This window comes from Anopheles ziemanni, chromosome 3, assembly GCF_943734765.1.
Source record: "Anopheles ziemanni chromosome 3, idAnoZiCoDA_A2_x.2, whole genome shotgun sequence".
In the NCBI taxonomy this organism is placed as follows: Eukaryota; Metazoa; Arthropoda; class Insecta; order Diptera; family Culicidae; genus Anopheles; species Anopheles ziemanni.
Genome location: NC_080706.1, coordinates 18,498,953 through 18,520,412, shown reverse-complemented (window position 1 = coordinate 18,520,412; position 21,460 = coordinate 18,498,953).

Below are 21,460 nucleotides of genomic sequence, written 5' to 3'. Positions count from 1 at the left end.
TTAAAGTATCGTTATGCGGTTTTTACTGATTTGGCCGAGGTTGTTGAGTGACAAATTATCTTCAAAGAAGATCTTGTTCGCTACAGTGGTAAGTTCAATTGTTCTTCTTGTTTGCATTGCATTTTACTGTTCTTTATTTCTAATTTTCAACTCAAAGTCAGTTTCTATAACTGATATTAAAATGTATGTAATGTGTTCATTATAGTTTTTTACATGCAGACAACATTTTTTGAAGACTTAACTTCTTTCGGACGAGGACTTAGAACAATATTTTTCTTTTAAAACAAGAATGATGGAAAAAAAAGTTTTGAAATGTGTTAAACTCATTGTTAATGAACGTTTTGTGCTTTTTATATAATTTGCAATACCAATAATTTGTTTCTTTGTGTTTCACTGTAAATAGATTACGCTGGTGGCAGGATTATTAACAGTTAGAGGTCCAGGTAAATTCAATGGAACAACTACATCTTATTTATTGTTACCCTCATTTGTTTAATACACCTAACCTTAATTGTTGGTATTTGTACCAACCATTTTTTCTGCCTATTCTATATTTGGTATTAATAATGAGAATGTAAAAAAGATCGGTAGATATTGAATCATCTTATTTGAGTGAATATTTCTTCAAAATTTGACTACCTTATGGATAGATAATGAATATTGAGGATGACTCAATCTTCGAAGAGATTCAATAGTTTATTTTGCGATTTATATGAACTCAGACTAGTTGAGAAAACATAACATGAAAGTAATCAAAATATTAGATCCTCTACTAATTTTAAGCTTGATATAAATCTTGTGGAGCAAACCCATTCACGGATTATGTAAATTTCCTAGAACCCCCAAGGAAGCCGACAAAATTGTATTCAACCTGAATCCAATTTCAAAACCAATTGACCAATCAACAATTTGACGGAATCATTTGTGTCCTGCCAATCGTTCGGATCCGTTTCCGTTCCGTCGCACATCGCCGAAACCGTGCGAATAGCAAAGGTTAGTGCGCTTCGTCGGCCATTTTAGGCCCCTTGAACCGAAGCCGCCAGTAAGAACCGGATACAAACTCTCGCTCCGTGTGAACATTTCTCAGATGTCGGATGTCGCTGGGGGAAAACCGACACCCGTGAGGATTGATTATCCACCATCAAAGGGTGGACAAAGGAAGGCGCGGCCGGAGACATGCGGGTGGCTCGAGCGCCGAACCTGAAATTAATGCAAGTTGGTGCCAAAACGACGCAAGCAGTCAGTTCGCGTTGCGTTTCGAGCCTGAGATTGTTTTAAAGAGCCTTCCGAGCCCGCGCCGACCGGGTTGGTGGTTGGGTGGGAGGGGAGGGAGGGCGGAATTTATTTGTCTTCCTCCGGGCTGCGGTTTTGAGGTTACGGGCATCATTCTGGCGAACATTCCGGCGAAACCCAACCGCTTTTGGAGCGGTGTGAATTTTCTCGATTCTTGAATCCCATGTTGGGGATGTTCCGTCCCTCACAATCGAGGAGTAAAGTTCCGCTCGCTTCCCGTCCTCCAGCCCGGCGGGGGTTTTAGATGGATGACGAAGAGCTGGCAGCTGGCATTTAATAACCTTCCGGTTCGGGCGAAAGTAAACTTTAACTCCGGGGGGTTTGCTTCTCGTCCCCAGCCAGCTCTCGTCGCGAGCTTTTCCACCCGGTCATTGGCTTGCAGCTTTTCCTGCAGCAGCCTGTCCTGGTGGCGCCTTGGAGGAAATGATTGATTACACCGAATGGGTCCAGCGGGCGTTTGGTAGAAGATTTTGGCAAGCTTCAGTGGTTCAACGATCGTACCGATGCATTGTGGTCCAGCTTAATTCGGCTGTAAACCATGTGAAAGTTGCCGAAGGACCTCCGAGTGGTCCTACTAAAAGAATAAGTCGTTTTGATGTGAGAGTTTGTGGGAATCACATCCAGAATAGATGAAGTAGATGAGTAGGCTATTTATGAGCACGTTTTATGTTGCTTCTAACTTATAGCATATTCTTACCAGAACCTAGCAGAAGGCGATGTGGTATAAATTTGGAAAGATGGTTGAATAACATCAGATCCCTTTTTAATATATTGCGGAATAAGTTAGTTTTTCTTCTTTTGTTCGAGCTCTTACTTTATTTTTCTGCAGTCAATTGAATGACTATGACTTACATTTTTTAACGTTGTTTTAAACCAATCGATAGCTCGAAAAGCAAACACTTATTGTATCATGTGTTTTCAGTTTTTCTTTCAGAATTTGTGTTGTATTGTGTGGTGCAACTGATTCCTTTTGTCTCTTTTATGAGTTGAGGATCCAATTTTGTTTAGTGAGGTCACTTTGCAGAAAACTATTTTTTTTTAATGAATTGTAATGAAGATATTGTCCCCTTAGGTTGAAGAACCCTTGTTTCTGTAAATAAAGAAAATAATTTAATTGCTAAACCGTCTGCATGCAAATTTCAACTGTGGCCCAGTTCTGATTGAAAACTTTCCCCTGTTGAACGCAAGTCTCACAATCCAAAGCTGGGTGGATGGGCTTGTCGTACATGTTGTCCGATATGCTTTTCGAACTTCTGAAACTCCCTCCGTGTTTCGATCGGGACCAAGACGCGAACGTGACCACCGATTTGGTATGCACACAGTGGCTTTGGTTTCCGTTGGTCACATTCTCACTTACATATACTCTCGGAATCCCTCGGGTTGATGCATCCCTGCGATGGGGGGTTGGAAGGGTGTGGACAAAGCGCAGGGAGTACGCATACTGCACCGACGTGTCGTTGTTGCGCCCCAAATAAACCACGGCGAGCCGGGTTGTTATTTTCCTTTCTGGGCCCCGTAAACATTTGCATTTGACGGGTGGTTGTTGATTTCGTGCGGTTTTGTGCTGTACGCCGAGTACATCCATGCAACGTAGGTTTTTTTTCATTTTGGTTTTGTTTGCATACTCTCGGAGGAAACAGATTTTTCTTTTCCATATTTACTTTGGGTGTTTGGGAACTTGCGTCCTTTTTAATGAGCCTGTTGATCGACGATAGTACACTATCACTGGGACTTAATCGAGAGGTTTTAGCCTGATGTTTCACGTTTTTATGCTGCATTTGAACGTTGAGCCACGATGGCGATCGCGACCGGCTCAACAAGATCATAACTTGTGCACCCGCGAACAGCTCTTATTCTGATAAACATCACGCGGTTAGTTGCTTTGACTGCTGTGGGAGCTGGTACGTACGGTCTGTGTGTTTTCCAAGAGGAGTCGTACACCCCCGGCAGATCATAAGTAAGATTGGCTCCGCCGAGCTTTGCTCAGTCCAAATTGTATGCTGTCAAATTTTCACATCATTCACTGAACGAGCATTAAAACCCGAAACGTGGTGTTTTGGGGAACCAAACAACGAACGCACAATGCCCGGCGGGGTCATAATTGTAGGATTCATATTTTTACTTTTTGAGGGGGGTTTAAGTAGAAATACCAGTCAGTTCCAAATGATTATTATTTTTACCACTTCCCCAGCCAATGCGCGTCTTTCTTCTAGAAGTGAAAGTTGAGTACATATAAACATGTTTATTATAATATTTTGAGCACTTTTGCTGCTTTTTCAAATAAAATAAAATATTTGTTACCTCGGTAAATTTTAGTCTTTCCAATATTCTATAATTAATTGCAAAGGAGTTGACTTAGTTTTTAAACTAAAATTTGACATCAAATTAGTTCAGTTACCAACCTCTCAATTGACAATAAACTCTTACTGCTAAAACATAGTTTTACTTCATAGTTTGAACTTATTCTTCGTATACCAGCAATCGTTAATTATGTTTTTTTTTTAAATAAATTTCCTGCGGCAGTCAAGATTATCAGGTTTTCACTCTAACGAAAGAGTTCTAGCTGAAAGCAATTAGAGGAACAAAAACTCGCACCATTCTTCAATGTCACGATCACTGGTCAGATCGAATAGCGGTTCCTACGGTTCCTAGTTTGAGGTATTTTTTCGTTTTGAATAGGAAGCCCTGGAGCTTCCGTAAGATTGTCTCCCTGACCACAGCAGAATAATCAAAGAAAGAATCGTTGTAATCGGAGAAAAAAAGGCTTTTAGGGAAGAGATTATCATTATGCCGTAATGATCAAGTGGGAAGCAATCAGAAGATAAAACAGAGGAGGAAAATAACACGATCGAGTGTCAAGTGCATCCCCAACCCGCACCAAGGGGCTCGGTTTCTCAAAGGGTCATGGGAGCACTAGACAAAAACATCGACCACCGTTGTTTGGGTGTGTGAGTATGCGATAGAATAAAACTGCACATAAACGCCAAACAGAACTGCATCGGGGAGCATGAGAAAACGCAAAAAAGAAAGACGTTTACTATGGGGAATAACAAAGCAAAACTGCATATGTTGCTAACATGAGGAAGGAGACTGAGACAAAAACGACAGACAGGCAGAGGAAAGTAAAGAATATTCACGCAGCTCAAGCTCATACGGAGGGAAAAATGATAAAAGTGTGTCGAAACGGGGGAAACAAATTCAACCTATTGCAACGAAAAGTACGAAGAGAGAAGGGCCAAAGGGAAGCAAAGAATGATCGGTGCATATATGAGGGGCCAAGTAGCACGATGGAGCAGAACGGATCGGAAGGAACAGATAACGAACGAAGAAGGAAAGGAAAACCGTACGAGCTGGTGGGAGATAAAAAGAGGGAAAGAAAATAAACATGGAAAGCGATGGAAAGAGAAAGGAGAGTGAAAAACTAATTAAAGGGCCAAAAGAACGAAAGAGCACGGCTTGGAAGAAATGCGAAGGGAATAGCGAAGAGAAAACAATAAAGAACGTGAGAAAGAGCACGGTGGAAAACAAACGCACAGGGAGGAAAAAAGGCAACAACAACATTATACAATCAAACCAAACAGTACAAGCAAACAACGACGGGGTGGAGGGTTTCGTGCCCTCCCGCAGGGGGTGCGCAAGCGAAGAGTGCCCGTTGGGGCACTGGAGGAATGAACGGAGGATCGGCGAAGAGCGAAACAGCACATACGCTCGCCGAGCCACTTGCGCACACAACGATGCGTATTGTTTTTAAGTTTGACAGCTGCGGTAGGGAACCCCGGGCGGGCGGAGGGAGGTTGGCCGCGTCTTAGGACGGCAATGTGGGAAGGCGGGGGAATGTTTGGGCTTTCTGGGTCCGCGACGCTGCGACCGCGTCCGGTTCCGTCAGTTCCCCATCAACACCGTTCCGAGACGGTTCGCGTCGACGTCTTGTTGCGCATTTTGTGCTTCGCAGTGCGTGTGCTTAAGCCGACAGCTTCTCTCATCGGTACACGACCGGTGTTTCTATCGTTGTTCGAAAGGCAAAACAATCGGTAGGTGTTGTGCGGTTTTTTTCCGGAAGGGGAAATAATGGCCCTTTAAAAAGAGGCCTTGAGTGATCGTGTACTTTGTTTTTTGGTGTTATCAGGTGGTTGTCCTTCGAAGAATTACACAATGAGCGCTGGAGCTCAATACAATATTATGACGTGGTGCATAATATGTGATCTTTAAATTATGATTTCTTTTAAACATTGTTCGACCGACCAAACTTCAGGTGTTTTTTTTTTAATTTTGGGAACGTTGCGTTGCTACGGTAACGCTCCGTAACCCTCGTCCTCACGTTCCGGATGGAAAGAGCCTTCACAGCGTGTGCAACAAATCCGGATGTTGATGAAGCCTTCCCGGTGTCAAGTAGTTCCTGAGGAGGGGTGCCCCGAAAAAAAGGGCCGGATGCGTGAACAAGTGCACCGCGTGTATGTGTTGGTGTGCGAATGAAGTAGAAACATACAGCAAACGGTGAAGTTTCCTCTACCTTGCGGTTGGCGAAGGGAATTAAGGAGCCTCTAGGCCGATCCTTGTGATTTATCAGTGCGGGGAAGTTACTTCTACAAGTTTTGTGCGTTTCCTTCCATTTTTCTTTCCTTCCACGTGCTCTATCGAACGACCCCGGTTCGGTACAGAAACACCTGTACCTAAGGGATACCCCAACCCCTTCAACTTTAGCCTCCATTATGATTCCCCTGCTCGTCGAGTATTCTAATCCTACTCGGTTGCTTCAAGTTTCGAACTGTTTATCGACTGCGCGCCCTTTCGAGCGTCCCTTTCTAGCGACCCTTTCTCTTTCTGTAATTTTTTGTTTTATAACTTGTACGACCCTTCCCGGGGGAGCCGGAAAGTTTGTTTACCCAAAGGGGGGGAGAAGCGAGCTGCCTCGAATGCACAGCTACACTAGGCGTTACCGTAGTAACTGTCAAATGTCAAAACGGCACCGGCTCAACAGCAAAACGTACGGCATCGAGGCGGCATGCGATTTTCCTTCCGCAATCGAATCGAAGCAATCGAGTGTTCCGGAGGTGCCAACGGAAAAATCGTCCGTGCATCGGTTGAAGTCGTACTGCTTCTAGCTGCCAACGTTGTGCCGCGTGTAGCGAGCGTCTTCGGGTTCCCAAGTTGCTTCAGGCGAGACGTGAAAATGTTGTTCCTAGTGTTGCTCTGTTTCGCGCTGTTCAGCGCCGTGCTGATTTACATCATCTTTTCGTTCGGTATTTGGTTCTGTTGCGAGTAGCAGCATGGAGGATTGACCAAGGGAACAAATTATCTCCCAAGTCTGGCAACGGCACCGGGCCAGACTCCAGATGATGCGCTAATGGAGTGAGGCGATCCGATCGAATCGCCCGTTGGAGGAACTCCATGGTTCGCGATCGAGTGCAAAGCAGAGGTAACGAAACTGAAGAGGCAAACGTTAAAACTCCAAAACGCCAAAAGTAGGCAATTAGTGTGAGCGTATAACCTCTACCCTTCATCAGCGTGGCGCCTACTGCTGCGTTCGTCGAGCAGCAGAAACCATCCCGTAGACGAGCTCCGGTTACCGTGCGGTCCAAGCAAACGCTGGTTCCGATTTCGATTGCGGAGTGGAAAATTCGATCTAATGAAAATCAGAGAAGCCCAGGCGAGAGGTCGATGGAAGCGATGGAAAAGAAACCCATCCGGAACGATTGCGGTATGACGACGGGAAGCGTTTGATTGGGAATTGGGCGTTTTATATTGGGTTTATTGCGGGCTTGCGACTATCTGACGATTAATCTTGCAGCGAATCAAGCGTGATGGTGTGATACCGAACGAAAGTGGCGAAAATACCAACCATTCTAAGGGGTTTGGAGGTTAATGTGTGCGATCGTAGAGAAGGAAGTTCTCGTGTGACGATTTAGTGGCGAAGATCAGCAGTATCTGCAAGAGTTTGTGAGTTTAGAGGGTACTCTAGAGTGTCACCAATTCAACCTCTTCAGCTGAAGATTGTTCAACGTAGGAGTTTGAAAAGAAAGGGTGAGTTAATTGGAATATGCTGTTTTATATTTTAACATTTTAGGGAATAACAGGTTGCTAGGACGGGGACTACATTTTCGTCGTTTCTAGTTTACACAATATTTTATACGACTTAGTAGATTAATGTTACCCCTATAAGACTCTTATTGTTTTAACATTTCTTTTTAATCAACACAATATTATATATCCACAATTGAATACCTTTTCCTACTCCTCCGATATCCGCATGTTTAGTATGACCTCAATCGAGCGATTTGTTTTTCTACTTAGTTACGCCAAAACGACGCGTAAATATTGACTAGCGACTACAATGAACAATACGGGACAGGGGGAAAATTGGATCCTTCTTAGCAAAAGCCCACCGAAAAGTCCTACTCCTCAAGAAAAATAGTTCGCGCGGGATGAGCTCGCGAAGGAACTTCCGCCGCAAACGTTCGCTTCTATTTTCCCAAACCTGAATGACCGCTTTTCGGGCCGTACTTCCACCTAGTTCCGCAAGAAGCATTTATTAACCTTTCATGCGGCAAACTATGAAACTACCAACCGTCCTCCCTTGGTCTGTGGAAATGCGATTGTCACTCGCTTGGCGAGACCAAGCGGAACGGGAAAGAATCAAAGGGGAAGGCTTGGACGATGGGTAAATTGACGGGTGGTGGTTATTGGAGCAAACGGGAAGAATGTGAGCGAGACCAGACACCCCCGACCGCCCTTGCAGTCGTTTATGCACGGTTTGTTAAGAATTCGTGAGTGGAAGGCATGTTGCGCGTCCGGGCGTTTTTTTCTTGGCCTTTTGCGTTAGCCAAAATGACGAATGGGCTTGGGAAAGCCAACCCCAGATGGTTGTTTTTCGATGTCCTATGATGTCATGGGGAAAAAAATGTGTCTTGGGATGGTTGTAATAAAGGCGACTTGCTCCATTTCACTGAACTTTTCCTCACGTGACAAGAAACTATACGCCAAAGAAATATTAAGTTCCAAGCAAAGGAAGTGAAAAGTTTTCGTAAAGAAATTTTCCATAACTCTGGTTCCGATTTCTCTCCATTTTTCCGTACCAGTTGGGGGTAAGTTTGGCTACACCCATGGCGCAAATGGAAACTGATTGTAACTGTTCCTTGTACCAAAAGTTGACTTTGACTATCGAACATAATGTCAGGTGGCTGCATTTATGTCCTTTAAGTCTTTTATTCACGTGAGGTCGTTGTTAAGGCCTAAGCTTGTTTTGCGGTAAAAACTATTAACAATACGCCTGCAAACGTAAACGTCCTCTGAATGCAGCATTTTGTGGTGAAAAACGCAATGACCTTGTTGTGTAAGTATTCGTTTTTCATGGCGACCGCCAAAACCCCGTTAGATGTCGATGGTTGAAGATGACGATGATGATGATGGTGATGGTGCTTCGACTGATGATGATTGGTAAACGGTAATTGCATGCCACCCAGCAGCCATATTTCAACTCAACTCGATTCGTCTTCTTTTAAGTGTCGACCATGGCCGAACCGTTTTGGGCCGGCTTTTCTTCACCATTCGGGGTGTGGAAAAAAGTTTTTCCGAAACCATTAGAATCGTTTCACCGCGCAAGGACAGCCCAATCCTTCGACAGTCCTTCGCGTTCACGGGAGGCCTTTGTTTGGTGTCGCCGCTTTTCAAAAGGCGCGCGGACGGTTTTCCGTAAGGATTTTGCGCACGTTACACAAGAAGTTTAACGCTTTTCAACCACCCCGCGTCTATAATTACGCGAAAAAAACCCGTAAGTGAAGGTATGTAAATGAAGAACTTAAAGTGAAAGAAACGAATAGCAAAATAAAGACAAGAACTCTTAGGAAAAAAGCGTTGCCACCCATCGTGGCGTCTTTAGACGGACGAGCGATGGTATGAAAAGCAATTAATAAAAAAGGTCATACTTTCCCATCGGGTCGGCCCGCTTCAATTTGTGGCAATTGGAGACAAGTTCACTTGACGATGGCTTCTGCAGCCCGAGCTTCTGGCGCTAATTGCTCGCATTCTGCAGAGTTCAATCTTCGAGGTCCATAAAGTGTCGACTTTTGTGTTTTTCCTTTCGCTCAGCGTTTTGTCCGCCGTCCACTCGGTGATGAATTAATGGTCACGAAAATTCGATTCTGTCCGTTCGCACTGCGTTGTTTTCTTCCTTTCTAACACAGAATCGCCCACTTTGCTTTCATACTGCACAGAAGCATTTCTTTTTCGCGGCGGGTTAGTTTATGACATAAGTATATGTTTTATTTGTTTGAACCGTCTCACAAGCAACGATGGTAAGCATAAACAACATGTTATTCCTCGACGCATGACTCACCGCACAAGTGATACCCGTTCGTTGAGTTGGTGGCATTGGAAATTTGTCCACTGGTTCTGGTTTATGGCCACCACATATTATGGACCTCCCTACGCCTTTTTCCGGGACGGTTGTTCCTTGATTACAGTAGCTGCTCCCCGATGGCGTCTGCGTGTTTGGCAGGCCACATTTATGGCCATTAATGGTATGTCACAAATTATGCACATTTTGCCAAAAAATGGACTCGAAAAAGGGGCGCATAAACGAGCCACTGTAGCAATCTGTTCGGTCACGCTCAGCTGGAGACTCCCCTGACTAGGGACAGGGAAAGAGGGGCACACAGGGTCGTGGGGAGGATAGGGTGGTGGTAGACTGATTTGTAGGATTTTTTTTTATTCCAAACATCAGTTTCAGTTATCGGTTTTGTTAGTTTCCGTTCGTCGTGGGGATATTATTTGTGTTTGCTGATGGGAAGCTACACGTTTTTCCCCCTGTTTGTTCCACTTTCCATCAGTTGCCATCGCATCCTGTTGTGTTCATGGTGTGTGGAGTTTGCGCTTGCTGATTTTGGGGAAACTTTTTTTGCGTGCCAGAACGATGTGTCTGCACGTTGAATAGCTGCATTTGATGGATTTATTTTTACTTCGGCGCTCGCTTTACTGATTGATTGTTCAATTGTTTTAGCTTCTTTTGTGGTTTGTTATTTTATATATCTAATTTAATTTCATTTGAATTTTGGTATTCAAACATAAATTAGAATTCATGAAAGTCAAACGTTTTGAGTGTTAGAAAAAGTTTTCCGCATCACACACAACCTTTCTCGGCAATTACGTCTGCTTGGTACATTGTAGTCATTCTGTTGGAAAAGTATGTCGTCTAACTAAAGCATGTGAAAATGGTTCTTCAAATATCCCCAACATTGTGCCAGTACATTCAATTATGCAGATGCCGGTATTTTGTGTGTGGCCTTTCAATTTCAGCAGACCGTTCTCGCAGACGATGTTTCGCTCGCTCTTGCAGAGACTTCATCTCGGATCCTTCGCCAGTCACGCAGTTTCTTCGTCTGGTTAATTGTCTGCTCGTCTGGTCTTCCGGCGGTCTGTCTGTCTGACTGTCTGCCATTCAGGATGTTTGTACGGACTCGGAAGCAGCTGTTGGCTTGTCTATCGGTTTTTCCCGTTTGCCCGTTACTTGTTCATTCCAGAAAAAAAAGCTAGGTTGGGAAAAAGAGAAGAACTTTGTCGTGGGATTGTTTGGTGATGGCAACGAGAAAAAGGCAAAAGGAGTTATCCTTCAAAGAGTTTTGCTCTAGGGTTATCGTCTGGTAATGTTTCGCAATGTTCAAACCTTCTTTTCAATCATCCTCGATGGCATTTAGCAACATTGCGATTCCGGTGTGGATTACGACAAATTCGCCTCGAACGGATATAAGGACGTACGGAGGAAGAACGAATAATGGCCTCCTATGGCCGATGGACCTTTAATTTTTCTCACGTGAAAACGCATTCGTGCAACGCGGACTTGGGAATGCAGGGGCCTGGACGCTGGAACCCGGGTTGAAGGGTGTGAGAAGCCCGCGAGGAGAAGGGAAGCCGCGTGTTTCGCTGTTTCTTTGCGGTTACGCTGTCTGCATGCAGGAAAGTTACACGCTTCTTCTTTGGACCGACCCGGTAGGTGCGGTTGGGGAATTTGAAGAACCATGCAACAGAACACCACCACCGCCCACCACTTCTCCCACCCTTTTTTTGCTGGGGCAAAGGATTTAAAGCCAGCGTGCTTGTGTGTCTGGAAGTCGGTGAGAAATCGTGTGGCCCGGAAATGACGTCACGGATGACATTGAGCGCCACTCTTCCGCAAAGAAGCCCTTCGCCGGGCCCCATGCAGCTCCCTTTCCCGACACATTCCTCAGCCAGCCAGAGCTAATTGGTTCGGTGGGAAAATTGCAAGCCGCCGAGAACCTTTGCCGACTCTCAGCTCCGGACGATTAGCGGAGGGCTTCATTGAGGAAAGTTTTCCGCTGTCGATGTGAAAATATGCTGCCTGGATGGGTTCGGAAAATGGGTGGAAAGCAGCAAAGAACGAATGAGCAAATCGGTGGTATTAGATGACTCGAAGCACTATCACCGTGTCTGGGAGAGTCGTGCAGTTTGTTTCTGAAATTCTTTTACGGGTCTGTGATAAGCGTGGCATATAATTATTATTTCTCATCGCTTCCGCGCTGCAGAGCGTTCCCTAAAGACTCCGTTCTTAGCTGACACTTTTGCGGAGCTAAATATGCCCATTATCTTATAATTAGTTTTTCTTTCACTGTGCTAGGTTTTCCAAACGTGGTATAGCTTCAGCACACTGCATTCTTTAAAGTTATTTCCTTATTTGGCCCATTTTTTACTTTTCTCGAGGGTTTCCAAAATTTGCCAGAAGTACATTGCAGGCAGCTTATTCATTTACCTTTTCTTCTGTTTGTATATGTTAACTAACTATTTGCTAAAAAGCTTATTCGTTTCATATTCTGTAAAAGGTTTCTGCATTGCGCTACAAGAGCAAATCATATATAAATACATTTTAATCAGTTCATATTTTTTGTCGACGTTGCTATGAATTGCGGTTAACAAAAATGTAAACCTTTATCTTTTGAAATTATGCAAATACCTTTTTTATTTATTAATAGGGTTTTAAGTGTCACCTTAATGTAAAATGCCAAATAAAAGAGTCAATTAAATAGTAGAGATACCAAAATGCGACCATGAAAATCAACTGCGTTATGATTGTCAGTAAATCTGTAGTAGCCTCTTTAAAGGAGAAAACTTTGAAGAAAGTGTGAAAGTGAAAATAAAAACAAACAGCAAAACGGAAACAGCATGAAGATGAGCTCCGAGGGTGATAATTTCGCAGCTTTGAAGCGGATACACAGAATAAAGCAGGAAAGAGAACAAGCCAAGGGAGACATTGGAAAAGGATAGACAAAAAGAGCACTCATTTCACTTCCTGTTGAGGAAGGCACGCCTGCAAGGGATCCCTTTGGGAGCGGTCGGTGTTGTGAAGCATTTTGCTACCGGAATTGATCATTACCATATAATCTTTTGGGTTCGGATAATCGTCTCCGGCCGTTGTCGCGACCGGCTCCAACGTTTTTCCCCGATGGCACTTGTGCGAGTCGGTTTTTCCAGCCACTTTCTTCAGGTCCGTCGGCCCTCGGGCCAGCCGTTCCTAGCACGTTTCCTTCCGCTTGTGCCAGTTTCGGTCGCGAAGTGTTGCTCAGCCCCAGCATTCTATATTCCGGTCAGTTCTTGCCAGGGGGCTTAGCTTTTCCCGCACGCTTCGTTATTATGCACCGATTTCGGTCTGGAAAAAAAGCGTTTGATTTTTGTGTTCCAGTGTCTTTGGCTAAACTTGTTAGTAGAAGGTGGTGGAAACACGGGTCGGGGAAGCTCTTTCGGCAGCTTACATGGTAACAATGTTAAACATATTTGGAGCACCCACGAAGATAACCGTCGTTTTGTATTTAGGGCCATTTTCTTTTTTTGCTTTCTTCTTCCAGTGTTTTTTGTTTTCTTCTCCTGGTGTTTTTATCTTGCAACAACAGCTGATCATGTCGTTGATGCTGATGCGTCTGATGCTCGCCAAGTGGGGTTTACGTTTGTTTTATTTGCTTTCTCCTCCGCCTCCGCTCCATTTGCCGTGCCTTCCTGCTTCGATTCTATCTACATCGATTACGTTGTCGGTGTTTTTGCCCGAGCTTTTTTCCCTTTGCTTCGGAGGGAAGGGAACAACCAGGAACGTTAGCCTATTTTCCCAGCCCCCTCGTGTTTTCCGAGTTATGCTAATGAGCCTTGCCGAAGCTCTCGAAGCCATTAGGGCCCGGTTCTGCAGCATCTTTGTTCGCCGTGGGTTGATGGTACGCCATTTTTTTTTCTCCCCTCTTTGGCGTTTGGTGTTGGTCGATGAAGAAAACCCTCTTTTTTCCCCATATAATCACTGGCAACAACGAACTACCTCAAGAGGGCACCGCGTGGTACCTGGCTGCGCTGATTTTCCACCTCACGAGCTTCCGAGATAGATCTCAATAGTATGACGAAACGGGATGATGAGGCTGCTCTTGCCAGCGTTCGATGTTGATGATGTTGATGCGGCTGTGCGCACGCCGTAATGGTGGGCTTTATTTATTCATCGTCCAGTCAGATGTGGCCCGCTTGTTCCCGGAGCGTAATGCTTTTTTTTCCTCTCCGTTTTTTTCCATTGCTTCTAATATTTATTTTCACCCGTTTAGCTGTACGAACTCTGCCAGACCTAAATGTTGCTGCACTCGCGTGCGATTCGGTTCGCTTTGTAGGGCACTGGGTACTGGGTTTCCACCCCTTCGGTTCTGTTCCCGCCAAGTAAACCCGGAAGCGGATGTCCGGCAGGGACGGACGGTGGAAGAAAAGGGGAGGATGGATTCAGTAGAGCACGAGCCAAGTGCCACCCGAATAAAGTGTGGTCCGCTGTTCGCAGTTCGCAAACTCAAATAATTTTCCCCTTTTCCCCGCCCGCAGTGGGTGGTTTGGGCAATCCGGGAGGGGGCGAGGGAATGAATTAATCTATACAATTTACGGCTGGGTGCAAATGAATGTTTGGTACCTGCTCTAATTTCATTCCCAAAAGCGTGATCGAACGCATGTTTCGGGCTGTTTGTTGTAAGCGCTTTTCCGCTTTTCGAGGGCGATGTTCGCGAAAAGCAGATGCGCCAGGCATCATCAACATCATCATCAGCAGCAGCATTGTCATCAGTTCGGTGGGTGCGTGTGGCCGTTCGTTGGAGTTCACTTATTTAAATCGAAAATGTGGTGTTTTATGGTGAACGACGCAATCACCAACCGCAGGCCTAAATTCGGGGTACTATTTTCATTTAGTCTTCGCACAATTGGTGCTCATTATCATACATGTCATATGCAAATTGCTCGCATACTCTCACCCGGTGGCGTGCGAATCGAATTTGCATAATGTTTTGTCGATCATAAATCATTCATTTTTCTACTCCTTGGGCGAATAGATGAAGTGGCACAAAATATACCGTTTGTTTTAGGACGTGTTTATTTTGTTTAGAAGCAAGAAATTAAGCAATGGTTTACTTAAATATAGTACACAAATTGAGCATAAGGACTTCAATCGGGTTTTCCATGAACTACATGAAACAAAATTGATTCATGAACGGTCGTCATTGATGAACAGTATTTTGTTTTTCCAATCGTTATCCAATCGCAAACGATCGAAATTTTACTCATTCCGTTATTAATTAATTTTATATTGTGCTCCCGACTTCGACAGCGTATCTATTTGTTTTTGGATAAAAATAAAAACGTTCCCTTCATCTTCCTGTTTTTATTAATATTTACATTGGAACCTTTTGTGCGTGCAAGTACCCTGTGACCTTTTGATGAGTTTTTATACGCATTGCGATGCAACAAACTACACAAAACCCCTCGGCGAGCAGCATCTCTCCCACGTGCGGTCATCGTACATTGCCAGAAAATGGGCCGGGAAAAAGGGACGTTTAAAAATGGATACCACTGCAAAGCAACTCAATTATTTCCCCTTCCGAGGTGCCCTTCCGGTGGGGTGAACTGATGGAACGGAGTGCTGGAACGATTGATGCTTCGGATTGATCTGTAAATGCGTCGAAACGAAGCAACTTACCTTCTCTTGTTCCCTTGTTTGGTTCACGCATGCAGTGATTTGTATATGGAAGATGAAGTAACGGGTTAGGTAGAGGTAGTTAAGAAAGAGGTGGAAATATTTAAATTTCCTTGGAAGCGATTTGCGGAATGAACACTAATTCAGAAACCCGAGCAAAACACTCTAAAGTTCAACTTGTGGAATTGCTTTCAATCTACGACTTTTCCAGTCTCAGACTTTGTTAGAGAAGTAAAGTATTTACTATTGTGGCTGTTTCGTTTGATTCCGCTTGGTATTGCATTTTCTGTTGGTCTGTGCAAACGTAATGATGATGTTTCTGTTCATCCAAGTACAGAGTATTTTCCAATTAAAACCATTTCATTCTCTTTCGCTTTTTGAAGTAATTCTACTCCACACCGATTCCTAGTGGAGTCTGTTGCGATGGAATGATGAGGCTCTTTGGTGAATGAATGTTTTTGAAACCCCCGCTCCGAAGGGAAACCTGTGACACCGGGTGACGGCGGGGGATGGCAGCACGTTTTCGCCGGCGGGCCCACCGTGCAACGCCGACGGAAACGCGAACCTGTTTTCCTCTCAACACCCACAGCGACAGCCGACCGGCGGTGCGGCTGCCATTTTCCGGTTCGCCATCAAATTCCTCCATGATTTATGGGCTTTCCCACACATTAATTATATAATGTTTTTGTCTTCGCCTTTGCTGGAACCGTTCGTCTTTCTCCGACCGATGGCAGGAAAGTGGGAGGGAGTGGAGTATACGACGCTTTCCACTAACACCGATGGACCCCACGTTATCTCTCCGGTGGCTCGCTTTCTTTTGGACGGATGATGCGAAGTCGAGAGACCGAGGCATGACGATTCCCCGAGGCATCGAATTACGGCGACGGCGGGGGGAGAGTGTCGAACGGAGATCTTCATTGACACCCTAAAGCGACGGTCGGTCACCTACTTCTCAGCTGACAATTGATATCTTCTGCGCCTGGTGCGGTACAATTTCGCCTGATCCAGATCCATCTTGAGCGATACGATTCCGGTTTCGAGCCGGGTGGATCACCCGGCACCTGGGTTGCCTTAATTGTGGCTCACGACCCGGCTGCACTTGCTTCCAACCCGGGTAGTTCGTGTGTAATTCTGGGATAGAATAATTCCAGCCATCGCCAAGCTGCCGGCTCCGACCTAGAAAGCCCCGAAAGGCATTCGGTTGTTCCGTGGGAACCTTGAGTTCATTTGGGATTTGGAAGTTGTTATGAAGTATTTCTTCAGACGAGCAGATTTAAGGTTTGCTGGATAGTTTTTGGGTGGAAAATTATTACTTGTAGTGTTCCGCCCTACCAGGTGGCTCTTTAAAACTTTTCCGGTATTTTAAGGGCCACAAAATATGTTGGCTCGTAACATAAACAGCTTCCTATGAGCTTAAAGATGAGATTAATAGACACCTAGTGTCAGTATAATACAATCAGACTACGTTGGTTGAAATCGCCAAAATCCTACACCCCATGAGGTAACTCTATCGGGAATGTGTGTTCTAATGACGCTCGCAAGCGATTACGAAAATCCAACCCACCCGCCCGAGTTGTGCCTCGGTACCGGTTTTTGGCCGATTTATCGCCAAGGGCGTACTGCAGTGCGAAGAAAAGTTTCGTAACATGTATGTCCACTGCTGCTACGCAGCCGGAGCTTCATCGATTTCTTGTGCTCCCTTGGGCTCGGGATTTGGAAAATTTGTTTCTTTCCTCCACCAGGCATTGAGCGCATGGGGAGGTGGTAAAGTTCACCGGGGAGGAAACCCCATCGGATGTCTTACAGAATCAATGATTCACTAGAAAGCTCCTCGTGCGTCCTTTCTCGAGACGAGCGTTTCGCAAAAAAGTAAACAAGCCTATGTCTTTGTTGTTGACATTTTGGAATTGACAGAAGGCGCACGAAGGTAAATAGCTCTTTTTTTTTTCCTTAGGGCAACCATTTTTGATTTATTGCGATTGGGTGCCTAAAGATGGTCGACAATCGAGGGAAATTCATCAAAACCCTCAAGGTCTGCCTCAGGCGTTAGATGCATATTTAATGGGCCAAGTTCAATGATGTTTAAAAATGCATAATTATCGGATGGCGTGCGGATCACCGAATTTTTCTATCGAACGCTGGCGGACTTGATGAGTGTTGGTGGGCTCAAAAAAGGTAATTAAACGTTTACTACACAGTTTGTTCATGAACATCGTTCGTCGATGTTGACCCACCGTTTCACGAAGAAACGATTCGTTTGTTTTGATCAAAACCTGTAAAATGCGAACCATTTATGCATTCTTAAGAAGTAACTTAACTTGAAACATGGCCAGAAATTCGGGGTTCGTAGAAAGCTAGTCGAATTCGATGGAAAATGTAGGCGACCACACAGAGAGCACGTTTTAAGCGTAACATCTTCAAAATTTGTCCAAATGGAATGTTCACAGTGAAGGAAATAGACAAGAGGATGAGTTTTCTCCCCATTATCTTTTTTTCACTTTAGTGATAATGATACCGTTTTTCTTCATTTTATGCTTCACGGTTTGTCGAAAAGAAATTGTCCCACTGTCTCCCGAGCGCCGCCTAACATCAGCTTTCCCAGTGCAGCTTTTGATGACAGTGATAGTCGTTTAATGAAGTGTGGAAAACCGCGGCGCAGAAGTGTCTTTTCGTTTCCCCGCACGTTGGGCATCGTCTTCGGAAGCTCATCGCTTTTGCCACCTGGAATGTTAAACACGGCAAGAAGACGTTCAGGAGGAGATCAGTTTCCAATGGTTTCGGAAAAACCCACACTGGCCGTTGATGAGCGTGGCGAATGGGGCGCAAAAATGCATCATCCATTGTGTGTGCTTTTGAGATCCACGGAGCGAGTTGTTACAAGTGTGCGGGGTGCACAATGGTGACCAGGATGGTTGTCTTACCGCTACCTCGGGTGATGTAACGTCCATTTTCCTGCCAAGTATCACCATTACGCGGCAAGGAAGGCCGTGCAGGCGAGGTGAGAAAATTATGATGAGCCCTCGTGCCCTGTAGTCTCGGAAAGCTGGCTGCACCGTTTCCTTACAATGATCGTGGCGAATCGCTTTACACTCTCGTTGCGCGTGCAATTGCGAGGGAAGGTCGCTCGTAAAGGTGGCGCTTTTCATTTATTGCCTCCACTGCAATGCTGCAACCGGCTCATCGCCAGATGGAACGAGGAAACGGTGTCGGTTGCGTAAGATTTTAATGTCGTTTTTTGGTTTTGTTTTATTTGATTGGATTAGCATCGGGCTCTCTTAAGGGATCGCATCGGGCAACGTGTGAAATCACTTCGTTCATGAAGGGTTAAGGCGTGCTTGGGCCTTCCGGCTTTTTATTTTCGACAAATCATAACCCGAACTTTTCGATAGTGGAAAACCCGCGCGCTCGGTCTCTTTAATGGACGAGATGGAAGGCACCTAACGAGATGGGTTCTGCTTTTTAAAGGCCGTTCACTGCTTTCGGCACTGAAACACACCGAAAAATCAAACCCCCGTTGGATGTTGCCAAAATCGTTAACTAGCAACCTTCGGCGAGCCACACGAGCGAAGGGAAAGCGCTTGTAGTTTTCCTCACCCATGCCTTCATCGTGCGCTGATCCAATCAAACGAAAGATCATCTTCGATCGGATCTATTGTGCTGGCGTTTCCCTTCGTTCGATCGTTTTCCTCCGACCCGGCCGGCTCGTGTTGGAGCGCGGGAACCGTGTAAGCAAAAGAGAAACATAATTTGAAGCTCATAATGTTGGATTAGATCATGCCAGCCCAAGTTTCATTTTCGTTGGCGCAGACTAACGAAGGGAAGGGTGAGAAGAGAAGGAATTAAGAAGACTTAAAAAAAAACACTGCCCGTCAAAGAAGGAATACAAAATGCTATCTTCTACATGGAATCCAGCTGAGAAGTGTTTTCGTTTTGAGGAAGAAAACACGGAGCGTAGGATTCACTCCCTCAACCTGCCTCGATCGCGTTTTTCTTTTCGCCCTTGCACCTGACGCGTGGGAAAGCGCACCGTTGCAGAACGTGCGCAGGGAAACGATTGTGCGCACGAAGAGGGCACGAAGAGGGCGCGCGCGGTATGATAAGCCATTTGCTTCTATTGCTTCCTTGCTGCACATGTACCCAAACGGTGAGGCAGTGGGGCGTAACATAATTTTAAATTTATGGAAAATTATGTACCCTCGCGTTCACCTGCGACAGTTTCAGAGCGAAAGGGGGGAAAACCAGGTTGGTCCAGGGTGACAAGTCGCGTTTCGGCTGTCGTTAATGTGGCGAAGATTTTCTGTTCCGGGCCGGGTTAACATTTTTCCTCAGTCGGGGCTTCATTTGGTGGGTGTCGTGGAGTGCACAGAAAGTAGATCGAGCCAACAGCAATTTGGATCTAGGTTCAACGCCTTTGATTAAGTTAATGCTCCAAAAAAGTGCTCCACATGAACACTAGCCGAAGCTATGTGGAATTTTAAAATAAAACTAACGTTATAATGTTATGTTAGTTTTCTAGGATGTACATGTAAATAGTAATAGTATCTAAACAAACCAAAGTTATGGAAAATTTCCTGTGAAAACACTTTACCATATGATTTTATTTGATGTTGGGTTTTTGAATTCTTCAAAATGTATCCATTTAAGTAGATCGTGTGATAAATTTGTCCAAGTACAAGAAGAGAATATATTTAGAGAGCTTTTAATTGACAAGCATGACGTCATTACACCAATTGTTGGAGACAAGTACAATTTTTATTCAAAACAACGTTGCACATTCAAAGATTAATCGACTAATCACAATAATTTAGGATAAAATAAATGATGAAAAATACGATAAAACAGCTTCACATTAGCTCTAGTTTAACGAGGTGAACTCTCTATCATCCCTAGAGATATGTTGTGCTGATAAAACAGCGGTATTTGCTTCCTGCTAAAGTTTACAGATTGCGAACTGTAACAAAAACGCGAAGGATCGTTTCAAACATGAGAAAAGTGGAAGAGAATTGACAAAAAAAAAAACATAATGAAAGATGGATCTTTAGCCGGTGGTTCCTTGTTGGAGCATAAGTGACGAGTCTATCTCCGGTGTTAAACAGCATGTTGAAAAGTAATCTTAAGATGATAAAAAAACAGCACCAGCAGAGTCAGGTGGGAAATGTGGTTAAAGAAAAGATAGAAGCCACCAACAGCCCGCGTACTTCCCAGGTTTGCTAAATACGCAACAGATAAGGCGCGATGGGTGGAGAAGCGTTTGGCGATGGCTTGAAGCGGAAAACCCTCGCCCCTGGTGGGAAACTTTGCGGGCGCAGAGTTCGAAACATCCAATGCAAACAAGCAACACGCAGCGTACAAGTAACCGATCCCAGAAGCCCGCGCGCCCCGGCTGTTATTTATTTGTTATTATCGACTGTGCGCACGGTTTCTTTTTTCTTTTATGTAAGCAGTTTATCATATGCCGATGATCTATGCTGCGTCCGATGGGCCGTATGTTGCGCCGGGCTGTGGAAGCCGCGCGGAAATCGGTGGAAAAGCAGCTCGTTACACCGGGCACCGCATGAGGCTTTCCCGATTCGCCTTCCGTTTGAAATTCTTAAACTTTTCTCTCCCAGCTGACGTGACGAGTCTTCACTTCGCAGCGTTCGGTGGTTCGGGGTTTATTTTTCTTGCTCGTTGGTTTACATTTACGGAACGCGTGTGGTAATGTGGTTGCCGGTTAGGCGCAAGTATTCGCAAGAAAGTTTGCTATTTATTCTCATAATGACTGTTTGGGAAACTTTTTCGAGGGCTGAAGAGTACTCGTTAGCTTTTGCCTTTGCGATTGTATTTAAACATTCTTGTTGTTGTATTTTTGTTTTTTTGCTTTTATATCTTTTCTCTTCATTGAGTTTTCGTTTCCTTTTTCTTTACGATGCTCAGAAAACTGAAAGATGCGCCATTAAAATGCACCGTTCAGTTTGGTTTATTTTTGTTTTGTGTCCTTAAAAGTTTTGTGATAAAATATTCACCGGTTTCTTCTGTTTCATCTGTGGTTTCATCCGATTGTAATACCGGGGGAAGGAAATGGCAGCCGAGGCCAAAGGCAAGGAATGATTTCTTCCATCGCACGCCGGGCTCCTCAATTGTTCGTAGGTCAAGGACGCTGAGCTACGCAAAAAGGAACAGAAGCGAAACTTTAATTTCCTTGCG